The 27,674-nt window shown below is 37.6% G+C and overlaps 1 protein-coding gene across 8 annotated transcripts in view; it reads right to left on the bottom strand.

Annotated features, from left to right (window-relative positions):
• The window catches only part of MAGI2 (membrane associated guanylate kinase, WW and PDZ domain containing 2), a 1,490,397-nt gene that overhangs the window by 754,189 nt on the left and 708,534 nt on the right, over positions 1–27,674 (bottom strand). The window contains exon 1 of one of the 8 annotated variants that reach the window (XM_063726098.1): positions 25,191–26,009. The exons of the other annotated variants lie outside the window; for them this stretch is intronic. The gene's annotated coding sequence lies outside the window, so the exon portion shown is untranslated. Of the gene's footprint in view, positions 1–25,190; positions 26,010–27,674 lie in introns of those variants that run through there. 8 annotated transcript variants of the gene reach the window in all.

The following is a 27,674-nucleotide window of genomic DNA, read 5'->3' as shown; positions in this document are numbered from 1 at the left end:
CAACATTACTGGGATACTCAGAAAATCATTTACTTGGTATTCTAGGCACCTTTTCTTTGAGTATTGTCTTACTCTCCCTATCCTGCTTTATGAGTTGATAGTGGTATCAGTTAATGTAATTTTTCAATGGATCTCTTCTGCAATTACCTGTTGAACAGAAAGAAAATACTTTCTTGTCAGGAGTAATTCCATATAGCTCCTAAGTTCTTATTCATTGTCTTGGCAATATTTCCTCTGTATACCATCTGAGCTCAGCTAGCCTGTAGAAACCAGCCATCATCCAAAACTTGTCACATAACAATCAGATCTGTCGAAACAATTCTGAAGACTATGAGCTTCACTTTGTCATAATTAAATGATCCCTTTTACCCACTGCTAAAAATATTACATGCCTCCTGACTTTGTTTAATTGTTCTCAAAGAGCAATTTTGTAGACTGTCATTTCACTTAAAGTTTTTGAAGAGCCAGCTCTCAGGCAGAAACTGAAATGATGAAGCTCAAAAGATTAGCATACAAACCAAAAGAGCAGTAATACTAATGAAGTCAAATACACTGCTCTTGGCTCGATTTCCAGCTGTGAGATTTGAACTCTAAGTTCCCTCTCAAGCTCCACCCTTTCTGAGAATCTTATTCCAGGACAGAACATCAACTTCTTAGCTGCTCAGTCACAGGAGCTTATAGACCCTGAGGTTAATTTCTGCCTGGATCACGCTCTATGGCTTTACTCAGTCTAAAATTTGATGCCAAAGAATGTTTAATGAGTTCCAAAGAGGCAATCACCAGCACAGAAGTGAATTTAAATTTCATACTAATGCCAGCTAGTGCTTCATGGGCAGAACTGCAGCCAACCAACCTACATTTTATAGCTGTCTCTTCATCATTTGCATTTGGACTTTCTTCCATGCCACTAGCACCTCAATTTGTTTTTAAAGCACATTGTCCCAAAGTACAGGTTTTAATGTTCTATACAGGTATCAGGGTTTGATTTAGTCTGAGGGTTTTCTAGTTTTCTTACAAAGCATATTAATTCTGTGCTTCCCACCCCCAATTCTCTCCACTTTCACTAAGGAAAAATAAGAAGACATAAATGCATAAACTATAATCTGGCATGGAAATATCTAATTTTTCCTGATTACAATAAAAGATGAAATAACTATTTATTATTGTGTTTTATTTTGCCACTGTTGATCATTGTGGTTTAAAGACCACTAATCAATTTCTAAGACCTTCAAATTGTCAAAAAGGGAGTCCAAATGATAGATTAGAGGAAATATACCAAGTGCACATACGCATCACAGCCAGCCAGGTCAGCGCCAGGTTGATGATAATGTTCACTGTGCTTAAATTGGGCAGTTCTCCTAATTTTCAGAATTCTCATGGCTTGTGCAATTGGCAAGGTGGTAGCAATGCAAATAAGCTATCTTTATAACACTGACCTGGTACTATTGATTTCTCTCGAAAGGGATTAAATAATGTGGTTTTATACAGTGATCCCATAAGGCATGAGCTGAACCTAAAAACAGTATCATTCTACTACCAAAGATCTTTGGTTTTTATCTAAACCAGGGGAAAGAGTCATATAAGAAATGCATTATTTGAATCATTTATTCTTGTTTGTTCATAGACACAATAAATATTTATTGAATGCCATTGTGCACCAGACATTATAGGTATCAGATGAGGTGATAAAAACTCTTAGAAACAGAATCCATTAACAAGAGGTTATCAATTGCAAGGGTAGTCGACTAAACCAGAAAAAAAAAATCAAATAAAGGAAGTTAAGGGATATCTAATTTTGTGCTGATAAAATATCCTAATACTGCTCCTCAGTAAGTTTAAGAATCAAGGGAGACTAGTCCACACTCCTAGGAGCTGCTCAACTAACGCAGAATCTCTCCCCATCATACCAGCCCTGATCTCACTAGGTTTGGTCTGTTTTACTCATAGCTATATCCGTAGTGACGGAGTGAGGTTGGGCACAGAACTGAAGAAAACAAGCATGAATATGTGTCCCTGGGAGTTAGCACAGGGCCTGTTTTCCTGCCAAAGGCTTTCAGCAACATGGGACAGGTGGAAAGGGAGTGGGCTCCTGTTGTGAGCCAAGACTGTAAGTTTCTACGTGAAGAGTTTGGAAACTACATTTTATTACATACCACCATATGGCTACTCCACTGACATACTTCAGAATTCTGTGGTACTATATGCACTCAATATCAGTGATTCTCTGAGACACATTCCCTTAACACTTTGAGCATAATTCTATCAGAGTTATAATTTCTTTTAACATCAGCTTTTAACCAGCTTCACAAAAGAGATCATACTAATTACCACTTTTCCACTGAGTAAGTCCAGGTTTGATTACTTTGAAAATACATTTACCTTGAGGATTAAAAAAAAAATACTTTATTAAAACAAGTATTCAAATCTTCCCTACTTGAGGACTTAGTGATGAATATTGAACTTTGGAATTATGAAACTTTCATATAGAACTGAGGGAGCCATTTTTATTTTGATAATTGGCCATGGATATAAGGAAAATGACTGTAAAAGAAACTTTTGAAATCAAATATAATCCAGTGATAGAGGTTTTTTCTGGAATTCCATAAAAAAGAAAGAAGGATAAGATCCTCATCAAATTTGCTTTCAGTCTTCAGTCTTATGAGCACAGTCCTATTATCGCTCCCAATTCTGTTTAATATAAGGTGATTCATTAATGCCAAGACATACACTATGAAAAAGCGTGACACCCAAGTGATAGCAAATCTACATTTACTGCTTGATATAAATCCTATGTTATTTGTGTCTTTAATTATATTTTCCTTAATTAAATTACAAACCATTTCGGGTAGCTGGACATGACATTAGCTTGTGAATTAAAAATTTGTATGGCACAAATGCTTTGAAAGAAGGAAATTACTCTGATGTAAAAAAGCTATCGATAGGACTTAGTCTGGGTTCTGAATATAAAATCAAAGATATCAAATAGATTTTTTTCTTATTGGATATTTTCACTCCATTAAGTTTAAGACATAATTGGATTTTCCCCCAAAATAATCAAGCTCAAAAATCAAAATTCCTTTTCACATGGGTTTTGCATAGTTCAAAAATCTTGTTCATATATTTCTTTAGAAAGTTCTGTGTAAGCATATTCATGCTGCTATTATTCAGCACATATTTATCAAGCATTTACTACATGGAATACTAAGCACTACTAAAATTGTAAAGATGAGCTAGTGGTGAAACCTATTTTTAAGGCATGGTTGTGGGAGAGATAAGAAATGCACATAAATAGCCAAAATACAAGCAAGAAAACATTTTTTCAGCAATATAAAAGTAGTTTCTGGTTAAATGATGCCAATGTTCAGAAGAGAAGAAATGATCTTCACCCAAGTTCAGAGGAGTGGGGGAATTTTTCAGCTGAGATAGCACTGAAGCTAAGCCTTGGCAAACAGGTAGGGTTTACTTACATGGAGTTCAGGGAAGGGAAATCTAAGTAGAGGGAAAAGATGTGCAAGCTATAGAGGCAAGGCACTATTCTAAACAGTGCTGATATTAAAGAGACCATAACAGGCACAAAGTCTTGTTTTCATGGAGCTTATGTTTTCAGGAGGAAACAAGATAAATGTAATTAGTAGGTAAATCATATGGTATATTAGAAGGTAATAAGCACGTGGAGAAAAGGAAATCTAGGAAAAGGAGATGGGGAATGTGGTTTCCATTAGAAATAAGGTAATCAGCATAGGCCACAAAACAAAGACGACATTTAAACACGGCAATGAGAAAGCAAGCCCAAAGATCACACTGGAAAGAGCTGAAGCATAAGGGGAGCGTTGGTTGATGAAATTGTTGGCAGAATAAGGATAGATTTCAGAGGGCCTCAAATGCCAAGCTAGGGAGTTTGGATTTTATTTTATAGGCACTGGGGAGATGTTAAAGATTTTTGAGGAAAGATTAAAAAAGACCTGGACTGTGCTTTATATAGATGATGCTGGCAGATAGTTTAAAGGGAAGAGAGAGAGGAAGGAGGCAGGGAGAACTCCTGCTACTTCCTCCAAAGAAAAATTTGATTTATATAAACAATTTTTCTTCATTTATTTAAGAAATAAATATTGAGAATTTTTTTTCATACTTCAAGTTCTGGGATACATGTGCAGAACACGCAGGCTTGTTATGTAGGTATACACGTGCCATGGTGGTTTCCTGCACCCATCAACCTGTCATCTACATTAGATATTTCTCCTAATGCTATCCCTCCTCTAGCCCCCAACCCCGACAGACCCTGGTATGTGATGTTCCCCTCCCCATCTCCATGTGTTTTCTTTGTTCAACTCTCACTTATGAGTGAGAATATGCAGTGTTTGGTTTTCTGTTCTTGTGTTAGTTTGCTGAGAATGATGGTTTCCAGCTTCATCTATGTCCTTGCAGAAGACGTGAACTCACCCTTTTTTATGGCTGGATAGTATTCCATGGTGTATATGTGCTACATTTTCTTTATCATTGATGGGTATTTGGGTTGGTTCCAAGTCTTTGCTATTGTGAACAGTGCTGCAATAAACATACGGGTGCACACGTGCATGTGTCTTTATGGTAGAATGATTTATAATCCTTTGGGTATATACCCAATAATGGGATTGCTGGGTCAAATGGTGTTTCTGGTTCTAGATCCTTGAGGAATCGCCACACTGTCTTCTACAATGGTTGAACTAACGAATTGACAGGAATTTTTATATGCCAAGACTGCTCTTGTCTTACAAGATAACTTCTGGAAACAAAACAGGCATTTCTCTTTCTGGATCCTGCATTCTAGTAGGGGGAGTCAGACAATACACATAACAAAAAACACAAGCAAATACATTAGGAAGATAAACTGTGGAAGGCAGTAGTGTTTCCTCTGGAGAACAGATATGGTGGGCTAGGGAAATCATAGGAATGTTGGGAGAATTGTGAGGCTGGAGGGAAGGTTTAGTATTAAATTTTCGTTCTTGCAAAGCAATATTCATGCTTCTAAAGAAGAGTTATAAAGATTTCTATAATATGCTGATATGTGACAGATATAATGAAAAACAAGAAAGCACTTGAATTTTACATCGATATAATCCAATGGCTAAAGAAACACAAAAGTATTTCCAAATCTCATATCTTGTCTATATGAATAATGATGTATGTTACTCATAAGTTAGAGAGAAATTCTAAGAGTAAATAACATTAAAGATTTGTCTCTCTAGACAGAACACAGACAAATCTAACCCATGGGAGAAATACACTGGACTTCAAATGATAGAGAAAAAGAATATGCTTCTAGAGGTCTTGATTCCCATAAGAAATAGGATAACCACTTGTTCCCTGATATATAATGGCTAAGTACAAAACTTTGTAAAAAGTTTCAGAAAATTAATGATTATGTCAACTTTAATTTCAAGGTATCATTGTTGTTCTAGTGACAAATTATTTCCCCAAAAGCACTGGTTAGAAATTTTTCAATATTTTCCAGCAAAATAATTACGGGCCAGATCAATACACATATTGTAATGATTTTCATCCATGAAACTTTCACATTATTCCTAAAATTAGACTTGGACATGGACAAACATGTTCTTGTAATTGTATTGTTTAGAAAAGTCTTTTGACTCATGCTCAGCAAAAGGACGACAAAAGTCCAGCAAACCTCACACTGAATGACCTAATTGGCCCTCAAGCTTCCAAATTTAGATTACTTTATTCATTTAGCAATTACAATTTAATGCTTCCCTACTGCAATGAAATATGATGGCTACTACTCAATTGTGATATCACAAAAAGATTGCCCACTTTAGGAATAGACTGCATGATACCAAGTAATATATTTTAACAGCAACAAAGGGAATTTCTGCTTTTGATAATGTTGAAGCAATTCACAACAGAACAATCTCCTGGAGATAACAACTATCAACTCAGGACAAACTACAATATATGATTATCTGGAAGCACTGGGAAACAACCAAAAGTATGCAGAAACTAGAAAAAAGGGAATGGCACAAGGTTAAGTATCCCAGTGCTTTAATTTTTGCCACAGGGCAGACACACATGTGGCACCATGCAGAGTGGCTTGAAGTTGCATAGAAGTTCTATTGTTTTATGGCTTGAAAAATGAGAGATCAGACTTATGGTCTACTACAGATAGTAGAAAGTAGAGGAGGAAATCCTGTGTCATAACCCTTCAATCAAAGATCACCAGAAAACGAGGAAGAACATATACCACAGGGAAACAAGGTGAGTCTGATATATTCTAGAATTTGGGCTTGTGTTATGTTCTTTTGGGGACTCTTTAAGGAAGCAGAGTTTTGCTCTGGATTCAATGGTAAGAAGTGGAAGTAATTCTATGGTTGGGTATCTTACTATTTCTTATCTAAAGACTGCTAAAGAAGTAGCAGTCACTTATATCAGCAGCAGAGGGGAAGTTTAGTTATTCTTGTGGATTGGATAATGTTCTTGATTTTGTCTGTTTTTGAACATGATGATAGAATGATATTTTTGTCTTGATTCACCATGGTCACAGAGGCTGGGCGTGGTGGCTCATGCCTGTAATCCCAGCACTTTGGGAGGCTGAGGCGGGTGGATCACCTGAGGTCAGGAGTTCGAGACCACCCTGACCAACAAGATGAAACCCCGTGTCTACTAAATATACAAAAAATAGCTGGGCATGGTGATGTGCACCTGTAATCTCAGCTGCTTGGGAGGCTGAGGCAGGAGAATTGCTTGAACCCGGGAGGCAGAGGTTGCAGTGAGCCAAGGTGGCACTGCTGCACTCCAGCCTGGGCAACAGAGCAAGACTCCATCTCAAAAAAATAAAATAAAATCTCATCATGGTCACAGAATGACCATGTCTGACAATGGTATTCTGATAATTTTTTTAGTGTGTAATAGAATACCACAGCCTATTGTGACTGCCTGGCTAACTTCTAACAACATCAAGGCCCACCTGTTAATGCCAGGCTAGCTCCCAGCTGCCAAGGTCTCCTTTTCTCTTTCTTATCTGGAAAGGAAAGAACCACAGAGGGCAGCCTCAAATTCTGCATTTAAATTCTGCCCAAATATCTGGCTAAGTCCTGAACTACCTCTGTCTATGCAGAGTCTAGGCAGCCTGGTTAAAGTTAAAAATGCTCAAATATTTTAGCTGCTGCCTACTATAGATAAGACAGAATTTAGACATGCCTGCTTTTAAACATGTCACTCATTTAGAAATTTCAGGGATTAACCACCTGCTAAAACAAAAAATAAACATTTTTTTCAGAAGACATAACAGAAAGCAAAATAATATCCAGGACAGAATGAGACATATGAAGAAACAAGAAAATATCACTCATACTCAAGAATAAAAGAAATCAATGAGAATGACCACAAGATGACCAATATGATGGAATTAGTTAACAGTTATTTTAAGGCAGCTATGATAATTATGATCAAGGACATAAAGGAAAATAGTAATCAATAAACAGACAGGAAATCTCTGAAGAGAAATACAAATGAAAATATAATGGAAATTCTAAGAGTAAAAAATTTAGTATCTGAAAAAAAAAATTTACTAGCTGGGCTTTGTAGCAGATAATAGACCAGATAATCAGTAAATTTGAAGTAAGATTAATAAAAACTATCCAATTTTAAGTCATTAAAAAATCAAAGAAATAAACAGCGCCTCTGTGACCTGTGAGACAATATTAAAGATATAACATATGGATCACTGGATTCATAACAGGGGAAGAGAGAAAGAATGTGGCAGAAAAAAACATTTAAATACATAATAGCCAAAAATTTCCCAAATTTGTTAAGAGACATACATTTACAGGTTCTAGTGTCTCAGGAAACTGCAGGAAGAGTTTCTAAAAATTCAAATCAAACTGATTACAACGAGTTACGGATTTCTTTGTTCTTTCTTCACTCCCACTGCTTCACTTAACTAGCAAAAAAAAAAAAAAAAAATCAAATCATAACCAATTCAATCTCAAATTGTTGAAAACGAAAAATAAGAGAAAACTTCAACAGAGAGAAAAAGACACATTATACACAGGGAAGTATGGTACAAATGATGGCTAAATTCTCCTGACAGACAATGGAGGCCAGAAAAGTCTGGTGAAAGAAAAAACTCTATACTGAGAACTTTATACCTAGTAAAAGTATCCTTCAAGACTGAAGGTGAAATAAAGACTAAGTAAAAATCATCACTTGTGGTATACAGACCTACACTTTAAAATATGGTAAAGGAATGTCTTCAGCCAGAGAAAACTGATATCTGATGGAAACTTGCATATTTAGGAAGAAATGAGCACAAGAAATGGTACATATATACAAAAATATTAAAACTGGCCTGTAATCCCAGCACTTTGGGAGGCTGAGGCAGGTGGATTGCTTGAGCCCAGGAGTTCGGGACCAGCCTGGGCAACATAGCAAAACCCTGTTATCTACAAAAAAATTAGCTGGGCATAGTGGTTCATGCCTGTGGTCCCAGCTACTAGGGAGGCTGAGGTGGGAGGATCACTTGCGCCCAGGTGATTGAGGCTGCAGTGAGCCATGATCGTACCACTGCACTCCAGCCTGGGTGACAGAGCCAGACCCTGTCTCAAATAAATAAATAAATAAATAAATAAATAAATAAATGCTGAAAGTTAGTAACAAAACAGTTATTAATAAGCCCAAATAAAACAAATTATGCTTTAAATGTCCATTATGATAAATACGGACTCACTGACATTTCCACATTAAGTTAAAATGATTTTGCAGAGTATTGCCTGTACACATCAAAATCCTTAGAGGCTCTAAAACTCTATCAAGTTGAGCAGCAAGTATTAGTTTTAAGGACATTGCTTGTTAGCATCAGCCAATTAGATATTCTGGACACAAATAGGGAACACACTTGGACAATCAATATAAAAAGCATCTCTTTTGTGAAATTAATTGGAAAATTAGATTTTGTGTTTAAGTATAAATTCTAAACGATTCACTAAAATGGATCAAAACAGCTTTCAAACTAACCTCTTCTGTTGACTAAGTCAGCTTCCTTCACCACTTGCATCTTAATTTTAAAACAAATTAAAAGACACCAGAGAATGAAGGCAAATATCCTGATATTTCAGGTCTGCTTCGTGAGGAAGTCCTTTTATATTTTACTTACCAAGTTATTTGCTTTAATGTCCCTCATTGCTTTAGCATGCCTTTTTTCACCTTGATGGATGGTCTTTATTATGAAAAATGTATTATCAGGCTCGGAATTTGCTTTCATATGCACTGAAATGCAACCTTTGCAGGCCAAAGTAATATCATTTACACTATGTTCGACATACTATTACTTAAGTTAGCAGAGCGTTTGAAGATGGGAAGTTTAAAAATACGCTTTTCTGAAAGGATAAGAATTTATCAGAACAGGAGAGACACTAAATGATCCTGAGCTCAAGAATAACTTTCTGTAAGTATGTATGGGGGAAAAAAACACTAAACAGAAATTAGGAGTCTTGGATTCTAGTTTGGCCTCAGTGGTAACTATGGCAGCTTAGGAAAATCATTTGGTTTCATTTGTTTTTGGAAACATATGTTCTCGAGTATTTTGAATATTCATTCATATAACGCAGTGGTTTAATATATGTTATATTTGCAATGGGAAAGCTGAATTCTATGAAAATTTGTTTGATTTCACTTTTAAGCATGTTTCAAAGAGTCTATGGGCTTAAATACATGTTTCATTTAATGTAATAAAAGCACCCAGAATATGTGAAAACAAAAATCATGATTTTGGGGCCATGTGTGTCTTCAAGGAAAAAGGCTTGTGTATCTACACAGCAGACAAATACCTCTGAAAGTCTGATCCACAAACAGCATGAAGAAATTCAACCGGTGATTTGACAAAATAATTTCAGGCACCAGTTGATGGTATGGTTGCTGGAACTTGTAACTCCTGATTCTGCCAAAAATGTAAGTTCATATGCCAAAGGCATATAGTTTGATGTAAAATTTTGAAGTATAGCTGCTTTTGTTTGATCACCCAAATAAGTGTGTTCTCCATAGAACACCCCAGCCCAATAAACAAATTTGCCATTAGCAAAAATTCAAACACTGTTAAAATTGTGTTGTTTCCTCCTATTGCCAAAACTTTTGCACTGTGGGTGCAACAGGGTTGTAGCTTTTTATTTTATTAAATAAATATTTCCTTTTTATTACCCCAAACACCATTATTAGTCTGCATCATAATTTTAAGAGTGTCAGAAACAAACAGAATCCATGTGAGAGTGCTCCAGGATGCTATAGGAAGAATGTAACTTCGAGGTCACTTACACTCAGTGTCAGGCACAATTCACATTTCTCAAACAAGATATATCAAGTGGTTCTTGCCAGATAATGGAGAATGTGAGAAGCAGAGCTCAACTACCCCTGAAGGAGAGCGCTGGCATGAGTCAGGCAGGAGATCAGAGCTCTAGCCAGCCAAGTGGGGATCCAAGTCTGGGATCCATTCATGTAAGCATAAATTATTCCCCACTGTAATTATTGCAAAGACTGAAGTGGTTCTATCATTGCAAAAGTAAACCCAAGCATCAGTCTGGTAATATTAATGATATGGATTAGTAACAACACACTGTAAATAACTGTTTATTCTGTCATTTATTAATATAATATATTTAGTTATTTTTTTTTTCTCTCTGGAGGCAATTGGGACTATAGGAGCAGCTGCAACACCAGCATTTGCCATTTTGCCAGTTGTTCAGAGAATGAACCAATTAGTGGGAATGGGCAGCAATACACGCATTTGGCAGCTATGTTTGCACAAAATGAGGGTACTTTTTAAAATAAGACACTTTGATGCGACATCATGGTACCTAAGAGTATTGTGGAAGAATGTGACATCAAATAATTTCTAACAGACAACCGTGGGATCCCCATCCTCTACAATCCCAACTCAGCCCTTCAGTCCTGCTGAGATCTTTGATCTGCTGATCTCTCTCACACTCTTGTCACCTCATTTCTTACCCACCCAGCTTGAATTCTCCCATTTATCAATGCAGTCACTTTAATGTATTCACCTTTATTTTCTTGCTCCTCTTGCTTCATCATTCACACAACCTTGATTAAATCCAGCTCTGTCGTCTTATCTTACCAACATTGCTCAAAGCGACTAGAGAAAAATGACCACTGATTTCAAGTGGGCCCTTAAAGCTACCTGCCAATTATTCTGTAGACCACTCCCTTTCCCACTTTCCTAGACTCGAGAACTTCCCATTTCTCCTTAAAGTCTCTAATACATCTCCCACCATAATCTTGCTTCCTTCTTCACAGAGAAAATGCTGCAATCAGAAGAGAACGTTTAGAAGTTTCCACCACCAAATCTCTCCACCTAACTCCTTGTTTGCCCGTAAGTGCAACCTTGTTCCTGTTAATATGAATGAATAGACCACATTCCTGGAAGAGGACAGCCTCTCTATTTGTGCTCTGGATCTTATGCTACAAGACCTACTTAAAGACATTGAAATCTCCCCTCCTCCCTCCCTCCTTCTCTCTCTCTCTCTCTCTCTCTCTCCATAATCATCAATTTCCTCTTCTCTCTTAAATCATTCTCTTTAACACCCAAGCATGCTAAAATTTTTCATTTAGCTTAAAAAAATTCCACCTCTTGGCCCTCTTTCCTCTCTGGCTCCTGTCTTATTTCTCAAATATTTCTTCTATTTATGGTAAAAACCAAAAAATAATGCAAAACAAAAACTTAAAAGAATTATCTGAACTGTCTCCATTTCTTTTTTATTATCTTGAACTCTCAATGTTACTAAAGCTAATGGACATTAGTGAGCACTCATCTTATATGACTTAACAGCTGCATCTGATACAGTTGATCATTCTCTCTTTGAAACACTTCTTCACTGGCTTTGAGGACATCATTCTCTCTCTTCTTCCTCCTCTCATTCTGGTGTGACTTCTTGGTCTCTTTTGCATATTCCTTCTTATCTCCTCAACTATTAAATATACCCTGGAGTTTAGTACAGAAAGTGTTCTTTTCGCTCCACACTTAGTCCTTAGATGACACCATTCATCTCAGGGCTTTAAACACTATAATAAGCAGTTGACTCCCAAACGTGCATTTTACCATAGAGTTTACTCCTGAATTCCAGAACAATATACCCAGTTGCCTAGTTGACCAGTCTTCTTGGATGACAAATAAGCATGGCAAACATAGCATATTCTAATCAAAAGTTTCTGTACCTTTCCATCCCACAGAGAGCTCTCTCACTTCTCTTAAGACTTGACTTAGTCATCGTAGTATTGCCTGCTCTGGCCTCCCTTCTAAAAATCTCTTTCCCCCTTCCTCTGATTTGGGGCATTTAACAGTCCTTTTTCCTAATATTTTATTTTCCTTTTAGTAGTGATCACTACCTAACATTTTATATATATATATGTATATATATATAAAATATATGTGTATATATATAATATATATGTGTATATATATAATATATATGTGTATATATATAATATATATGTGTATATATATATAATATAAATATGTATATATTTTTACTGAGTTATCTTGTATCCTATTGGTCTCCCTCATAAAGGACAGGGTTTTGGTTTTTTTTTCTGTTTTATTATATATCCCAAGCACCTGGAACAGTGCCTAAACTATAGCAGGCATTCAATACGTGCTTGTAGTACGAATGAAGTATGCTAGAAATAGAATGCATGGTTTCCATTTAAAAATCAAACAAACTTCAAAGCCTCATATTCACAGAATTGAGTGCACTTATGATTATTCTGATTTCTATTTTTCTAGACTTCTCTTTGATTAGTCTCCACACTTCAATGTGTTTGCATGTGTTTAGATGTACTTGAGAAAAATGATATGTATCAAAGTTCTTTCCATATTGTGAACTAGGTACATATCACATGCACATCTGTGTGAAAAGAAACAAACAGCTTCATGACCATAGAGCTTGCCACATAAAGCCTCTCCATCACAAAAGGGCCTCATTCTTTTTGCTCTACACATTGCCTCATACCTGTGTTGACTGGGCCACCATTTTTTTTGGGCAAACAATGCTCCTTATGCATCTCAGACAATACAAATTCTTCTGCTTGAAGTATCCTATTCTCTTCTACAATTGAAAGAGTAATATTCATTCTTCAAGATCTTATGTAGATTCCTCCACAACTTAAGTTACACCCAGGTAGAGTGATTTATTCTTTCCCATATATTCTCATTACTCTGGTAGTTAATCTGTCACATTCAAATCATTTGTTTACACGTCTATCTCCCACACTAAATTATGAGCTTCTTATGGGCCTAAATGTATCTTTATCTTCAGCGTCTAACCAAAATCTGGCACATAGTAGATATTGAATCTTTGCTTAAGGCACTCATGCATGAAGTGATGACTTCGTGGAATGCAAATACAACTCTACCTATATAAACATATTTTTGGGAAAATCACTGTCAGAAATACATTTTTAAAGCAATTAATGTCAATAAAATAACAAAATAGTCTCTATATTAAGTAATCAAGTCTACCAGAGTCAGAAATAATAAAAAAACTATAATTATTTTAATATTACACTAGAACTTCAAATTTGAACATCTGGCCTACCTAAAATTATTTGTGTAGAAATATAAATGAATTGCTTTATTTTTAAATTATAAATTTGTTTCTAGATTAAGACACATGGCACTAAGATGCTTATATAATCCTCATTTAAACCCAAGAAAACTAGCTAAAAGTAATGAAATCACAAATAGATAATTTTTTTTTTCACAGCAAGGTTGGGATATGCCTTGTATTAAATCTTTAAAATTTGTGTAACCAAAAGGAGAATTTTTAAAAGTTAATTAGAAGCTCTTATTTTTCTCTCTAGTTGTGAATGTTAAAATGGCAAATTTAATGTGGCAATGTTCATTTCAGTGTAAGAATTTGAATGTCATGTTGTTAAAATCATTAGTTGTATTAAATAATGATGCTAATATAAAGTTGTGAGCAAAAATTGTTAATTAGAAAAAATACCTATTATTTCATATTGCTATAATGATATAATATGCAGATTAATAGTTGAGTATCTTAATGTGTAAGTTCTATGTGATTTTTTTATTACACATTTTCCCCATTTTCTAAGGCAGATTTCTCACTTTTATTTTCAAGTTAGTTCTTTAAGAAAATAAAGGAGGCTGGGGACGGTGGCTCATGCCTGTAATCCCAGCACTTTGGGAGGCCAAGGCAGACGGATCATGAGGTCAGGACTTCGAGACCAGCCTGGCCAATATGGTGAAACCCTGTCTCTACTAAAAATACAAAAATTAGCCGGGCGTGGTGGCACGTGCCTGTAATCCCAGCTACTTGGGAGGCTGAGGCAGAAGAATCGCTTGAACCCTCTCGCTGTTGGCAGCGAGCCAACATCATGCCACTGCACTCCAGCCTGGGCAACAGAGCGAGACTCCACCTCAAAAAAAAAAAAAAAAAAAAACAGGAAAGAAAATAAAGGAGATTGCTTTCAACAGTTTCTCTGAGAGCACTTGCCTTTTATAACCTGTATTTTTTTTCATTATATAATATTTTTAAGGCTACATTGTCAGCTGGAGTGTAACAATGGTGTAAAAGTTCCAATATTAAAATTTCCACCCTGATAATCAAGAACCACCAGGTAATGACAGTTCTTAGAGTCCTATAACTGGACTTTCATTCTCTTTTTTTTTTTTGAGATGAAGTTTTGCTCTTGTTGCCCAGGCTGGAGTGCAATGGTGCGATCTCAGCTCACTTGAACCTCCACCTCCTGGGTTCAAGCGATTCTCCTGACTCAACCTCTCGAGTAGCTGGGGTTACAGATACGCACCACCGTACCTGGCTAATTTTTGTATTTTTAGTAGAGATGGGGTTCCTTCTCTATCTTAGCTAACAAAGTAACCCCCTTTCCTAGCAAATCCTGACATTAACCTTCCTTGACAATCTTATTGAGAAGTGGCCTAAATTTGTTTTATTGGAAGAAGAAAGAGATTATGCGGGACACAAGTTTCCTCTTTTGCTTTGTATATCTCCAGGAATATTTTATCCCAATATGTAAGTGTGTGTGCAAGAAACATAAGGTGTTCATTAGCTTGTCCTCTTGAACTCAGCTGGTATGAAGTCAAACAAATTGAAATCCTCAGTGTCTACTCCTAAGAGGTACCTGAGGCAAACACCTAAAAGATGATATTGGAAAAACGAGATTACCTCTCTACTCTCACCCAGGAGCCAGGAGGAACTCGGGTAGCCACAGTGTCTGTTTATTTGTTGAATGCCTACGATGTGCAAAGCTATAGGAGATAATTCCTCATCCCCACTTCTAATGTCAAAACATTCTTACCAAGAATTATTATAATTTTCATCTTACAGAAGAGGAAAATGAGATGGAAAAACCTAAGGAAGCTGTCCAACTTATATGGTTAATGCGGGCCAGAGGCCAGACTCAATTCTGGTCTATCCTGTTACACTTCATTAGTAGCCAGTGTATATAATAGAAGTTGGTCTGGGAAGAGGTAAGATATTAACTTGTAGTAAGCTTCATTTCCCTCTCTTTCCCAGGACATGCAAGGCATGGGTGACTTGAAGAGAGAAACGATTCCATTCCATAGCTTGACAAAAGAAATAACCTTCCATAGTCATAATTTGTCTCTGAGTTATTAGCCAGGCTGAAGTCTACAAAATTGACCATAACTTCATAAAAAGGTTCTCTGTAATAATGTTTCCCAAACATCAGTGAAGAACTGAACCATCTGGGGGTCTTGTTAAAATATGTAGATTCTGATTTTTTTTTTTTTTTTTTTTTTTTTTTTTGAGACAGAGTCTTGCTCTGTCCCGCAGGCTGGAGTGTTGTGGTGTGATTTCAGCTCACTGCAACCTCTGCCTCCTGGGTTCAAACAATTCTCCTGCCTCAGCCTCCTGAGTAGCTGAGATTACAGGAGCCCATCATCATGCCTGGCTAATTTTTAGTAGAGGCGGGGTTTCACCATGTTAGCCATGCTGGTCTCGAACTCCTGACCTTAGATGATCCACTTACCTTGGCCTCCCAAAGAGCTGGGATTACAGGTGTGAGCCACCATGCCTGGCCTAGATTCGGATTCTGTAAGGTAGGTTGAGGCCCGAAATTCTGCTCGTAACAACCTCTTAGGCAATGCTGATGCTGGGCTATAGGCCACATGCACGGAACAGTGAAGCTCCAGGCAAAGATAAGACATCTCTCCTCACCTCCTCATTGCAATAGTGGCTGGAGTACGAAGGAGCACCAGTGAGGAGCTCTCCACACGAATTTGGGCAAAAAATACTGACATGAGGCATGGACTCTATCCAGAATTAATTTTTCCTGTATCAAATTATTTAGCCCAATTTTCTTTCATTGCTCACATTTGATACTTCATAGTCTCTTAGAGAAAAATATTTCTGATTTCTAGTATAATTAACATTTGTTTTCAGCTTCAGTAAAATGGAGACTGCCAAGAACAAGTAGAGATTTTTGGATTAAAACAAGTAGAGATTTTTGGCCAGGCATGGTGGCTGGCACCTGTAATCCCAGCACTTTGGGAGGATGAGGCAGGCAGATCACCTGGGGTCAGGAGTTCAAGACCATCCTGGCTAACATGGTAAAACCGCATCCCTACTAAAAATACAAAATTAGCCAGCCGTGGTGGTGCGCACACCTGTAATCCCAGTTACTCAGGAGGCTGAGGCAAGAGAATTGCTTGAACCTGGGAGGCGGAGGTTGCAGTGAGCTGAGATTGCACCACTGCACTCCAGCCTGGGCAACAGAGTGAGACTCCACCAAAACGAAGCAAACAAACAAACAAAAAACAAAGAAAAGAAAAAGAAAACAAACCAAAAACAACTAAATAGAAATTTTGAATCATTTAATTTCAAAAACTCACATTACATTCTTCCTTTCGCTATGTGAACAAGAAGAGGATCATCTCAAATCATAACTAAAATATACATGAACTATGTCTTACAGCCTCTGTTAGGTAATGGACATAGGAAGATAATCAAGAAAATGACTCCATCTTGGGAAAGTATAGCTACTGAGAGAAACAGAATTGTAAATAGAAAAGCATAATAAATTATGTGGTATGAATATGTGTGAACAGTTTTGGGGAACCACACCCATTTTTCCTAGGATTACTATCCAGGCAGTGACCTTCAAAGATACAGAACACATGTGTCTATAACTAGCATTCTCTTAGAAGAAAACATTCCAGACAGTGAAAAAATGTGTAAATACCCATGGGCATAAAAGAACACAGTTTAGTTTGGTACACTGGCTAGAATGGTTGTTGAGACAAGTATGAAAAAACTTCCAGCCTTCTTCAATAGAACCTAATTCAGGCAATCTCAGACATAGAGCATTCTATAGCTTGGGGAGAGAGAAACAAGAGAAATGAACAATTGATAACTTTATCAAAGGCCTGCCAGTCACTGGTCATGGTTAAATGTGTTCTTTCAGGTTCGGGGGATATGTACTACTAATAGATATAGTAACAGTTTAATACCAATTTATTTGCTCCTGACTTAGATAAATGGAACAGCAAATACTTTTCTTAAACTCTAATGCACCAATCATAAAAGAAAGACTTATGATTCCCAGAGTAGCAACTATATATTAGGAAATAAAAGTTACCACCTGCAGCACCATACAAAGGCTTGCATGCACAATGAGACTGAGTTATTGTAACCTGGGGATCCACACAGAACAGATTTTCATATACTACTAGCCAATCCCAGCTTCTTTTCACATTTGAAATAAAATAGGGGTAGAAATATTTTATTTTCTGAAGTATTTCTTTACCTTAGCACATACTGAAAGAGTAATTCACACAGGTGTGTGGAAGGGGTTGTCTATGATATCTTGAAGGGATGATTTATATAATCTGGCTTTTCTTTTACAACAGTGAGAACACCTAAAGGACTGTGTGTGCAAAATCTTCCTCCCAAAGCATGATCATAGTAACATAGCTGGCAAGAAGTCCTAAGCAAAACCCCACTCTTTAGACAGACATACGCTGAATTACCCTAAAAAGTCCAATTATCTCCATCTAAATAAGGAAAGTACCAAAAATGAGACTAATAACTTTTCATAGGCTTTAACAATTCTTGCACCTAACCTAAAACCCAACCACTTAAATGGAAACTGTATCAATAATTTATCTAGAAAGCTAGTTATAGGTTACCTGCCCTACTTACAAAATCAATTAATTTCAATTCTCTCACTGTTTTCTTACATGTATGCAGCTTGCTATTTTCCAGCTTCTGAGTTTTGTTTATTCTTTTCAGGGTTTTCAACAGAGAACCTTCAAGCCAGACACAGGGCTGAAACAGGTTTAGTACTACTAAGGACATAATTTAAAATGATTCTTACAAAGTGCTGTGGTTTAAGGACAACTGGAAGACCAGAGGAAAAGAATGTTTCTTCCTCCTCATGCTCTGGTGTGAACTTATGGTTTCTAAAAAGTGTTAGGCTGACTGTAATGAAATGGGAATTCTACTATCTATCAATAAGATGATGATATATTTATAGAACATGAGCCACAAGAGAGCTATACTGGGCACTTTCAATAAACCTCAATTAAAGTGATCAATATTGCTAAAAGAATCTTTAAAAGCACCTCTGACAGAAAACTTCTTTGAGATTAGTTTTAAATGCTGAGATAGACTAAGTACTTCAAGGTGTAATGAGAAGTGAATTCCAGTGTCCAGGAATATAATTGCTAACTGTCCTAACTTCTAGGGTCTCAAGGTTATGACTTAAATGAATAAAATCTCGATGAATTTGTGAATAAAAGGTATTTTTGCCTTTTATACTTAGGAAAGGAAATGTGAGTAGTATCTTAACACAGCTTGTGCTAAGTCCCATTGACCATTTAACGTTTTTCTTCCCCCACCCTAAATGTTAAACAGTTATTCTTCCTCTCTGACAATTCAGATGCCACTTGTTGGTCATAGTTTGCTTGAGATCCCACCTCTTTACAAATCCTTTCCTTTGTGCTCTAGTTTTATTAAAATCTGTACAGCCAAATACAGTTCTTGATCATAGACTCTTAGAGTAGTTGCCAATTGTTTTTTATAAGTCTTAGCTCCACAACTGAAAATAGCTTCCTACAGGCAAGCTTCGTGCTATGTTATGCCTCACAGCCTCCATATTAATAAGCAGAGTGCTAACCACTACATGATAATTTTGCTCAAAATGCAAATAAAGTTCACACCTTAGATGGGTTTTCAGGCCTCACAACTTATTACCAGCTTAGTTAGCAAAGCATAGCCATCTTCGGATGAGACCTAGAAGGGCCTACATGCAAAGAACTAAAGGATGATCAGAGTGGGAGATTCAGGAAAAGAGGTACCTTAGGAGGAACAGAGAGGGAAAGACAGACTATGATTTTGCCAGACTGATTCTAAATACTTGTTGATATGGACAGTGAAGTTCTTTTTTGAAATATCATAATAGCAAGCACTCAAGTGTGATTTGTTACATGGAAAATCCTGACAGAAGGGAGATCCTGGAACTGTCCTAGTGTATCCACCTATTAGGTTTCCAAACTAGCCAACCCAGTGAAGAGAATTGCTCTTTGTTGAGCCAAACTAGTTACACTATCTTTTCCCACTATATTGGTGCCTTAGTATTCATTTATTCATTCAGCCAGTCATTTAACAAATGTTTAGTGCACATCTTTTTTGTTTGTTTTTGAGACAGAGTCTCGCTCTTGTCAATGAGGCTGGAGTACAGTGGCGTGATCTTGGCTCACTGCAACCTCTGCCTCCTGGGTTCAAGCAATTCTCCTGCCTCAGCCTCCTGAGTAGCTGGGATTACAGGTGTCCACTACCATGCCCAGCTAATTTTTGTACTTTTAGTAGAGACGGGGTTTCTCCATGTTGGCCAGGCTGGTCTCGAACTCCTGACCTTGTGATCTGCCCGCCTCGGCCTCCCAAAGTGCTGGGATTACGGGTATGAGCCATAACGCCCGGCCCTAGTGCATATCTTATATCTGAATTGACATGATTTGAGGTCCTACAGATAGATACGGTTGTGAGCAAAATGAATTTGGACCCTCACTTTAGAAGGTCCTGCCTCCTGGCAAAGACATTAATCAAGTAATAACACTAACATAAAACTAAATATAGAAAAAAACCCCAAAACACCTGATAAGTGTAATGAAGAAAAAGCATGACGAACCTGGAGCACGTTTTATAGAGAGAGCCAATTAAATGGCTGAGCAAGCAAAGTGGGTGGAAATGTGTTCTGGCAGAGACACCAGCATGTGCTAAGGCCCTGAGAGAGAAGGAAATATGATGCTTTCTAAGATCTGAAAGAAACGCTCTTCGTAAAGAGCTGTACGAATCCAAGATCAAGAATCCTCCCACACTTGGCCAGCAGTTCCTTAGCTCGGCATCTGAGCTTTTGTGGCCCTTTGAGTGAAATAACCCAGAGGGTTCGGTTTTCTGCTACAGACCAGAGAAAGCCCTCATCCCTGTGCCTTTCTTATTCGGCCAGGTTTGTGCTTTTGTGGGCAGTGCTTGGCAAGATCAATCCAAAGTTTTAGAACAAATCTTTGAGTGGCTTCCAAAGTTACCTGAGATTTGTTGCTTCGTGGAGAAAGATAGAAACTTCAGACTGAGAGGATCTTAAAGATGCCTGAACTGCTTGCAGGACTGGTCTATTAGAGAGATTGTCTTATAGCAAAAGTGATCTCTTATTTAATATATTATTTCCTCCCCCAGCCCCAGATGGCAAAAAGGTGAACAAGTTAAGTAGCTGGCTCTGGAATTTTAGCTGAGGTCCTATTAATGTGGGAAATTCCTGAGCTACAATGCTTCAACTGGAGTCATCAGTTAAGCTTGTGTCTTCTCCTCCATTGGCTAACCGGCTGGCAATGAGCCTCTTACTTGACAGTACACAGTATTGTTCGTTTCCTTAAACACTCTGAAGTTTGACTTACTTTACTGATTTAAAGAGAAAAAGCAACTATTCTAACTGTGTTCCTCCACATGGTGAATATCACCTAAATTTTCAAACACCAATTAAGGACACTTTTTATATCATCACACTTATTGAATTTGATGTATTCTTAGTGTGCCTAGGGAGAATGAGTAAAGAATCTGTAGGAGAAAACAGAATAATGCACTGCTTCTGGAAAGCAGGCTTATGTGACAGAAAGCCATCCTTGTGATGAGAACTAGGGAAAAAAACTAACTGTCCTACTGTTGACTTTGTATATTTTATAGGTCTTGACATGCTTGAAATGTACAGTACATGTATACTTTAACCTCTGATATCTGTGAAATGCTTACATTGAGAATTCACATTATAACAAAGTTCTTTTTTTTTTTTTTTTTTTTTGAGACGGAGTCTTGCTCTCCTTGCCCAGGCTGGAGTGCAATGGCACAATCTCAGCTCACTGCCACCTCTGCCTCCCAGGTTCAAGCAATTCTCCTGCCTCAGCCTCCCGAGTAGCTGGGATTACAGGTGCCCACCACCACACCTGGCTAATTGTTTTGTATTTTCAATAGAGACGGGTTTCACCATGTTGGCCAGGCTGGTTTCGAACTCCTAACCTTGTGATCCGCCTGCCTCAGCCTTCCAAAGTGCCGGGATTACAGGCGTGAGCCACCGCACCCAGCCTATAACAAAGTTCTAACCTTTGTTAAGGTACACTTAATGCAGTCAAAAAGGCAACACACTTTTTTTTTTTTTTTTTTACAATTAAAATTCTGTTATCTTCAGAGTAAGCAGATGAGATCTTAGAAAGAGTGCCACAAGCTGTGTGACTAAGAGCAAAAGCTGATTGCAGACAGTAGAAGAAGAATGTTCCTGAAATTGAACATAAAAGTGTTTTAAGCTCAGTCTTTTATCATATCTGCTTATTTAATGTCATGTTGTCACCTAACAAGGCTTTTAAAAATTGAAAAGAGAGTTTAAGGTAGTAGGGTTCTAAAGTGATAGAGTAAATGGATGTCAGAAAGCAGGCCATTACTACTTAAGATATTCTCAGAAAGTTAGTAGCTTTGTGATTAAAAATGTTTCAAGAAGAATTCAGTTAGAGTAAAACATGTTTGCCTGAAACTTAATTGTTTTATGAAGTTTTCTTTTACATGCCACAGGCATCTTACGAATAACTAATTTATTCTTGGGAAATTTTCTGTTTTCCAAGCTCAAAGCTATAGGAATATAGGAATACAGACATTTATTTCAAAATGTGAATTTTTCTTTTTTAGCTCTCATTAAGAACTCATTGGCATCTTAAATGTTGTTCAGGTAGCACATAAATCTCACTGCAAAAATTTTGTTATTTCTGGATGTTCTCATTTCTCCCTTGATGGTTTCTGAGCTGTGAACTATTTTCTACATTTTAGTTATTTTGCAACTTTTAAAACAAAATTCCATTGGTGGGAAGTTTCTAAGATTGTGATTCTTTTATACGTACACATTATCTGGTTTAAATATGAGTGCCATCCAGCTTCTCCAAGAGCCAGCAAACTCTGCTCTTAGCTTTACAAACATGGTCCTCTAATTCTGAACATCTGAAATTTCTCTGGGTAAAACCACCTCACCTGTAGTCATTAACAATATTTAAGGGTGACCTGGTAATCCTCTTAGGAACTTTGAGATCCATGTTTTCATTATATCACCTCACCTATTGTTTTGTTTGCTGTTTTACTATAATTGCATCAATTTCCCCAAAGCATACCATGTACCATAGTCAGACTGTCTACATGTATAAAAGCAGCAATCAGATCTACATGCTGTATTAAAGTTCCATTTCCATTGTTCTACTAAAGAGGCAAATCTTATTGCCTCTGTAAGGTCTTAGCTTTATCAAAATTATTCTAAACAGACACCAAGAAAACCTGTGCTCTAATTCTCAGCCTATGGGAAGGTGCTCATGATGAAAACTCCTGGAGGGTTACCCTTCAGTGGAGCAAATATTATTACACCTAAAACACTTACGAAACTGTTTCCATGTTGTTAAAAGTATTGTACTCAAGTCTTTCTTGTCCTAGTGTGGAGATGACTCCATGTCATTTTGCAGGAAGGATTTGAAGTGTTTCCAAATTTCTATAATTTGGGAACTAGCATAAAATTTAAAGAATTATTATTTTTTTCTGCACAATGCACATACTACTGCACTATTTTGCATCCTCATGCTCCCCTCTCTAGTGGATAGTGCCTCAACACTGTACCTCTTGCCTAAGATATAAACCTGCTCTGTACTCACACAATCATCCTAAAATGCTATACAATAGAGAACCGATTTCGCACACCCCCAAACAACACATGCTCTTAATCAGTCCCTCAAACACATAGCTCTCTGCTAAAGCGCATCCTGCCTCTGCTGGCTGGAGCTTTCACAAACCAAAGCCTAAATAAAGGAACAGTGTGGCTGCTGTAGCACCTCCACTCCCTGCTCAGTACAGGAATTCTTTAATAAGCACATGTGTAGTACAGGACAGTAGTACATTCCCTCCCTGCATTCTAGCATGGGGACACATCTTTTTTCTTGCACAATGGATCACAATTCTAAAAAGGGAAAACATGATAAGATACAAAAACACAGCTTTTTACTTTCAGAGATGGATGATACAAGCAAATATCTATTTTTTTTTTTTAACCTGTCAGCCCTCCCAAAAGTCCAAATGTAAGCTGCCACACATGCATGGGTCTTTCCTTAAATTGTTTATGAGCCCACTGAACAACAAAGTGCTTTAGATCACGTCCAAAAATATATGTAATCTACCCTTTTAAAAATGGAAATCTATGATTGCCAGAAAGATATCTTCTGCAAGCTTTGCTCTGGGTAGTTTGTACTGAAGTAAAACCGTCACCACCCACTCCCCATTCAAGCTGAGATTTAAAAAGGCAGGCGAACTGAAAGGAACCACAAGTCAGTCCGTCCCCATCAGAAAACAGAGATCAGAGCAAATCACAATGCTGAGGAAAGGCTCCACTACTCAAAGACCATCTCCTCAGGACGAGACAGAGATATGGAGCCATTTTTCACTAGGTTCACAAGAAAATGTCAGCTCACAGCTGCTAGTGCACTGCCAGAGCGCATCTTAATTTGGTCCAAAGGGACCCAGCCAGTTACCCTCACAGAACATTTTCTTAAAGAGTCCCCATTACAAATATGATTCCCTCAGCTCCGAGCATCTTCTTGTTATTGTCTGTGGTAACTGCATGGCACCGAATTGCATCCTATTCAGAACTAAATGCTTCCCCCCATTTCCTCTTAACATCATGTGAATTAGACACTTCTGAGTCAAAGGGGGAAAAAAAGAGGAAGAGAAAAAAGCACTCTTCCTACTCCCCACCCTTCTCCACGTTCTTGACTAATACCTCTGGGCAGTTTACTTCAGAATAGAGCAGATTCTTGACCAGGGCACAATGGCAAATTGGCATACAAGCCTCTTGCTATCACGGAAAGCACAAGCAATGCTTTCTTTGTAAAAACACAGGAAAATACACACACTGGAACAAAAGACACTCTATCTGCACGGCAAGAAACAAGAGAAATTATGTGTTTGTTTTACACACATCTGTACCCACTGGTTGTAAAAAAGGCTTTAAACCTATTTTAATTACAACACATTGTATTTTTTTCCCCAAACCAGGTCCCCATAAAATTAATTTTTTAAGCTTTGGCTCCAATAGGAGGTAAAACACACTCTGCTGGAAGAATACCTGGTGTGTGTCTTTGTTGATGGGGTGCCATTTCAAACTTATTATATTTGAAGTCAATTACATGGGAAATAAAGATAAGGCAAATGCACTTGGTTCTCTGAATTATTCTGACATTAGAAGAAATGCCAAGTCAGCAGATATTTGCTGTTTACATTTCACAATAACCTAATCATGCATTTGCAGCTTTCTGGAGCAAAACGCTAACTGTTCTCCAAACAGCCACCTGACAATCTAAGGCTGAAACACACATTCTGACTCAGAAGGAGACATCATGATGGCTCTCCACTGGCTGTATTAAACAAAAGCTCCGCAAACAAATGAGAGGCATTTGGCAAATGAAGTGAGAGTCGAATCAAGTTTAGGTTCACATCTGGTGGAAAATGGCACTGCCTTCCCCAGGGGTTGAGGAGCAGAAGGGTTTGGAGGCTATAAATAGAACACACACACATATGCACATACAGATATTTAAGCCAGACCCGGGTCAGTTTCAGCTTACTAACCTAGAGCTCTGTTCAAAGGAAGCAGAGAAGCCGCACGTCCTCTCCCACCTTTCCATGGTCCTCAGTCAGTGTCTTCTCAAACCACCTGTACTGATCCAACCCATTCGCAGATAAAAATAATTTTCTTGATAGAAGTAGTCTCAGCTGAGCTTTGATTTTTCAACATGGATGTCTAGAATTTTCCTCTTTAAGCCAGACACAGCAACACAAAACTGCCGCTGAGCTCTTTTGTTTTCCCTCCTCTCAAAGATGAAGCATGCAGCACTTCTCTCTCTCTCTCTGTCTCCCTCTGCCTCTCCCTCTCTCCCTCTCCCTCTCTCTCCTTCTCCCCTCTCTCGCTTATGCTCTCTCCCTCCGTTTCCCTTTCCCCAACCCCCACCAGCAACCTTGCTCGCTTCCCGGTCAGTCAGGGGCATTTACATCTCTCAGCACAAGAACCTGTGTTATCTACGCGCCTGTCTCTCACTTTTGGGTTTCCTCTGGGAAAGGGAGGGGGGCGGCTCTAGGTGAAGTCAGGTGACCCCTCCATTAAAAGCCAGTGAGATGGATGGAGTGTGTGAATTTTAATATACACACAGGCACATTTACATTACAAAGCAGCGAGGAAAATCTAGCTCCTAGAGATTAAGCATTTTTGTTTTTGCTTTCATAGTCCCCTTTTAGCAATTAAGAGAAGCTAGTATAGTATAACGAAATGTAATTAAACTTTTCAGTGTTAATAACAAGGCTGCATCCTTTCAGAATCATCCAACTGAACAATTCTTTTAAACTTGTAAGCATGACTGTTTCTTTTCCTTTCAAGGGTCAAAGAATCAGTCATTTTATTACTTACACACTTTTTTGAATTGGTCTTTTCTTTGACATCCATTTAAACTTATCTTGAAGTTAAGGACCATTGTAAAAGACAATAAAAATAATAATGTGAGAGGAAAAAAAAATAAGTGACAAAAACACCAAAGCACATAGCATAGGTAGAAATCAATAGTTTGCTATTATGGATCTAGATTCAATAATGAGTAACGTTTTGCTCTGAGACAAATAATTTTTCCCTTCTCTGTTTCAGTGTCTCTGTCTTAAATAGAAAATAAATGTAATAAATAAAGCAAGTATCCTCTTCTTGCAACCCAGTCAAGCAAGCCTAGTAGCGAAGGGTGTCCAGACAGCTAAGACCACACAGCACCCCAGAGACAGAAACAACTGGAAAACCTTGTGCTAACCTAGTATAGTATTGAAGATACATTTATAGTCTATGGACCTAGGCCCTAAAGAGTAAATTTGACACCATCTTCTCCTCTGCTGCAAAGTTTTTAATATCCAGTGGAGACGATCTCTTCTATCTCTACCACTGAATAGAAAAGATATGTAATCTGCTGTTAGGAATACTGTAAAGAAAAATGAGATAATATCCATTTTCTTTCAATGGTCAAAGAATCAGTAATTTTTTTGAACACTCAGATAAAAAGTACTTTGTAAGGCTAAGTGATAAGTTATTAGAATGAAGACCAACAAGGATCAGAAGAAAACTCTTATTTGGCATTCGGTGTTCTATCCATGGATTCTTAATTCAGGAGCATGATAATACTGGTGCCTCAGCAAAAGAGGAAAATAGAGGAAGAGCTGACATAGAATCACATTATCCTTGCCACAAAAGATAACATTTCAAACTCTTACACAAACAGCCTCTCCCTCTTTCCAGAATGATGTCGGAAGAGTGTTGCATCTGCTGCTGGGACTGAGGACTCCAGCTGAAATACACCCAGTCCCCTCCATCAACACCTAAAATGAGTAAGAACTATTCACTGTTCTTGCTGGCTTCGTATTTGCAAAGCTTTACCTTGCATGGAAAAGATCCCATTTAAGCTTTTAAAATAAATTATATGCTAACTGGCTGCAAATTTAGCTTCAGTTTGTGCTACAAAAATTGGCACCAAAACATTGGACAATAAAAAAATCTTCCCTCGAAAAGTAAGTCGGCTTAGGCAAATTTGGAAAGACCTAAAATGTTACAGCAAAAAATCATAAAGGATTTCACTTTATAGCTTCTAATAACCAAATCTGCTGTTCTTTCACCTTTTCTTTTTTCCCTCTAGCATTGGCTGTTTTCATTTTGCATTTATTCAGAGTTTTGTTTTGTTTGTTTTCCCCACTTCACCCGCTGGCTTTTGTTCTTTTGGCCATGGAGTTGCTTTCCTTGAATGTGCAAAATGTTGGCAAGGACAGAGAGTGAGAAAGACATATTACCTTAGATCAGATAATTTGTGAGCTTTAACCCTAACACTAGTGTATTTTCTGAGAAGACCACAGGCAGGACAGACACACTTAAGCATATCCAATACAGACACAACTTTCAGGCTCCAAGCTATTCTAACAGAGACTTGATGAACATGGAATATGGACTGCACATATTTTCTATTAAAAATAGAAAGATCATGATTTAAAGAGCCCTATTAAAACTTACCAAAGACAGGCCAGTGCAAAAAAAGA

This window comes from Pongo abelii, chromosome 6, assembly GCF_028885655.2.
Source record: "Pongo abelii isolate AG06213 chromosome 6, NHGRI_mPonAbe1-v2.0_pri, whole genome shotgun sequence".
Lineage (NCBI taxonomy): Eukaryota > Metazoa > Chordata > Mammalia > Primates > Hominidae > Pongo > Pongo abelii.
The sequence above is the reverse complement of the archived record's forward strand: the minus strand, read 5'-3'. Positions and strand labels throughout refer to the sequence as shown.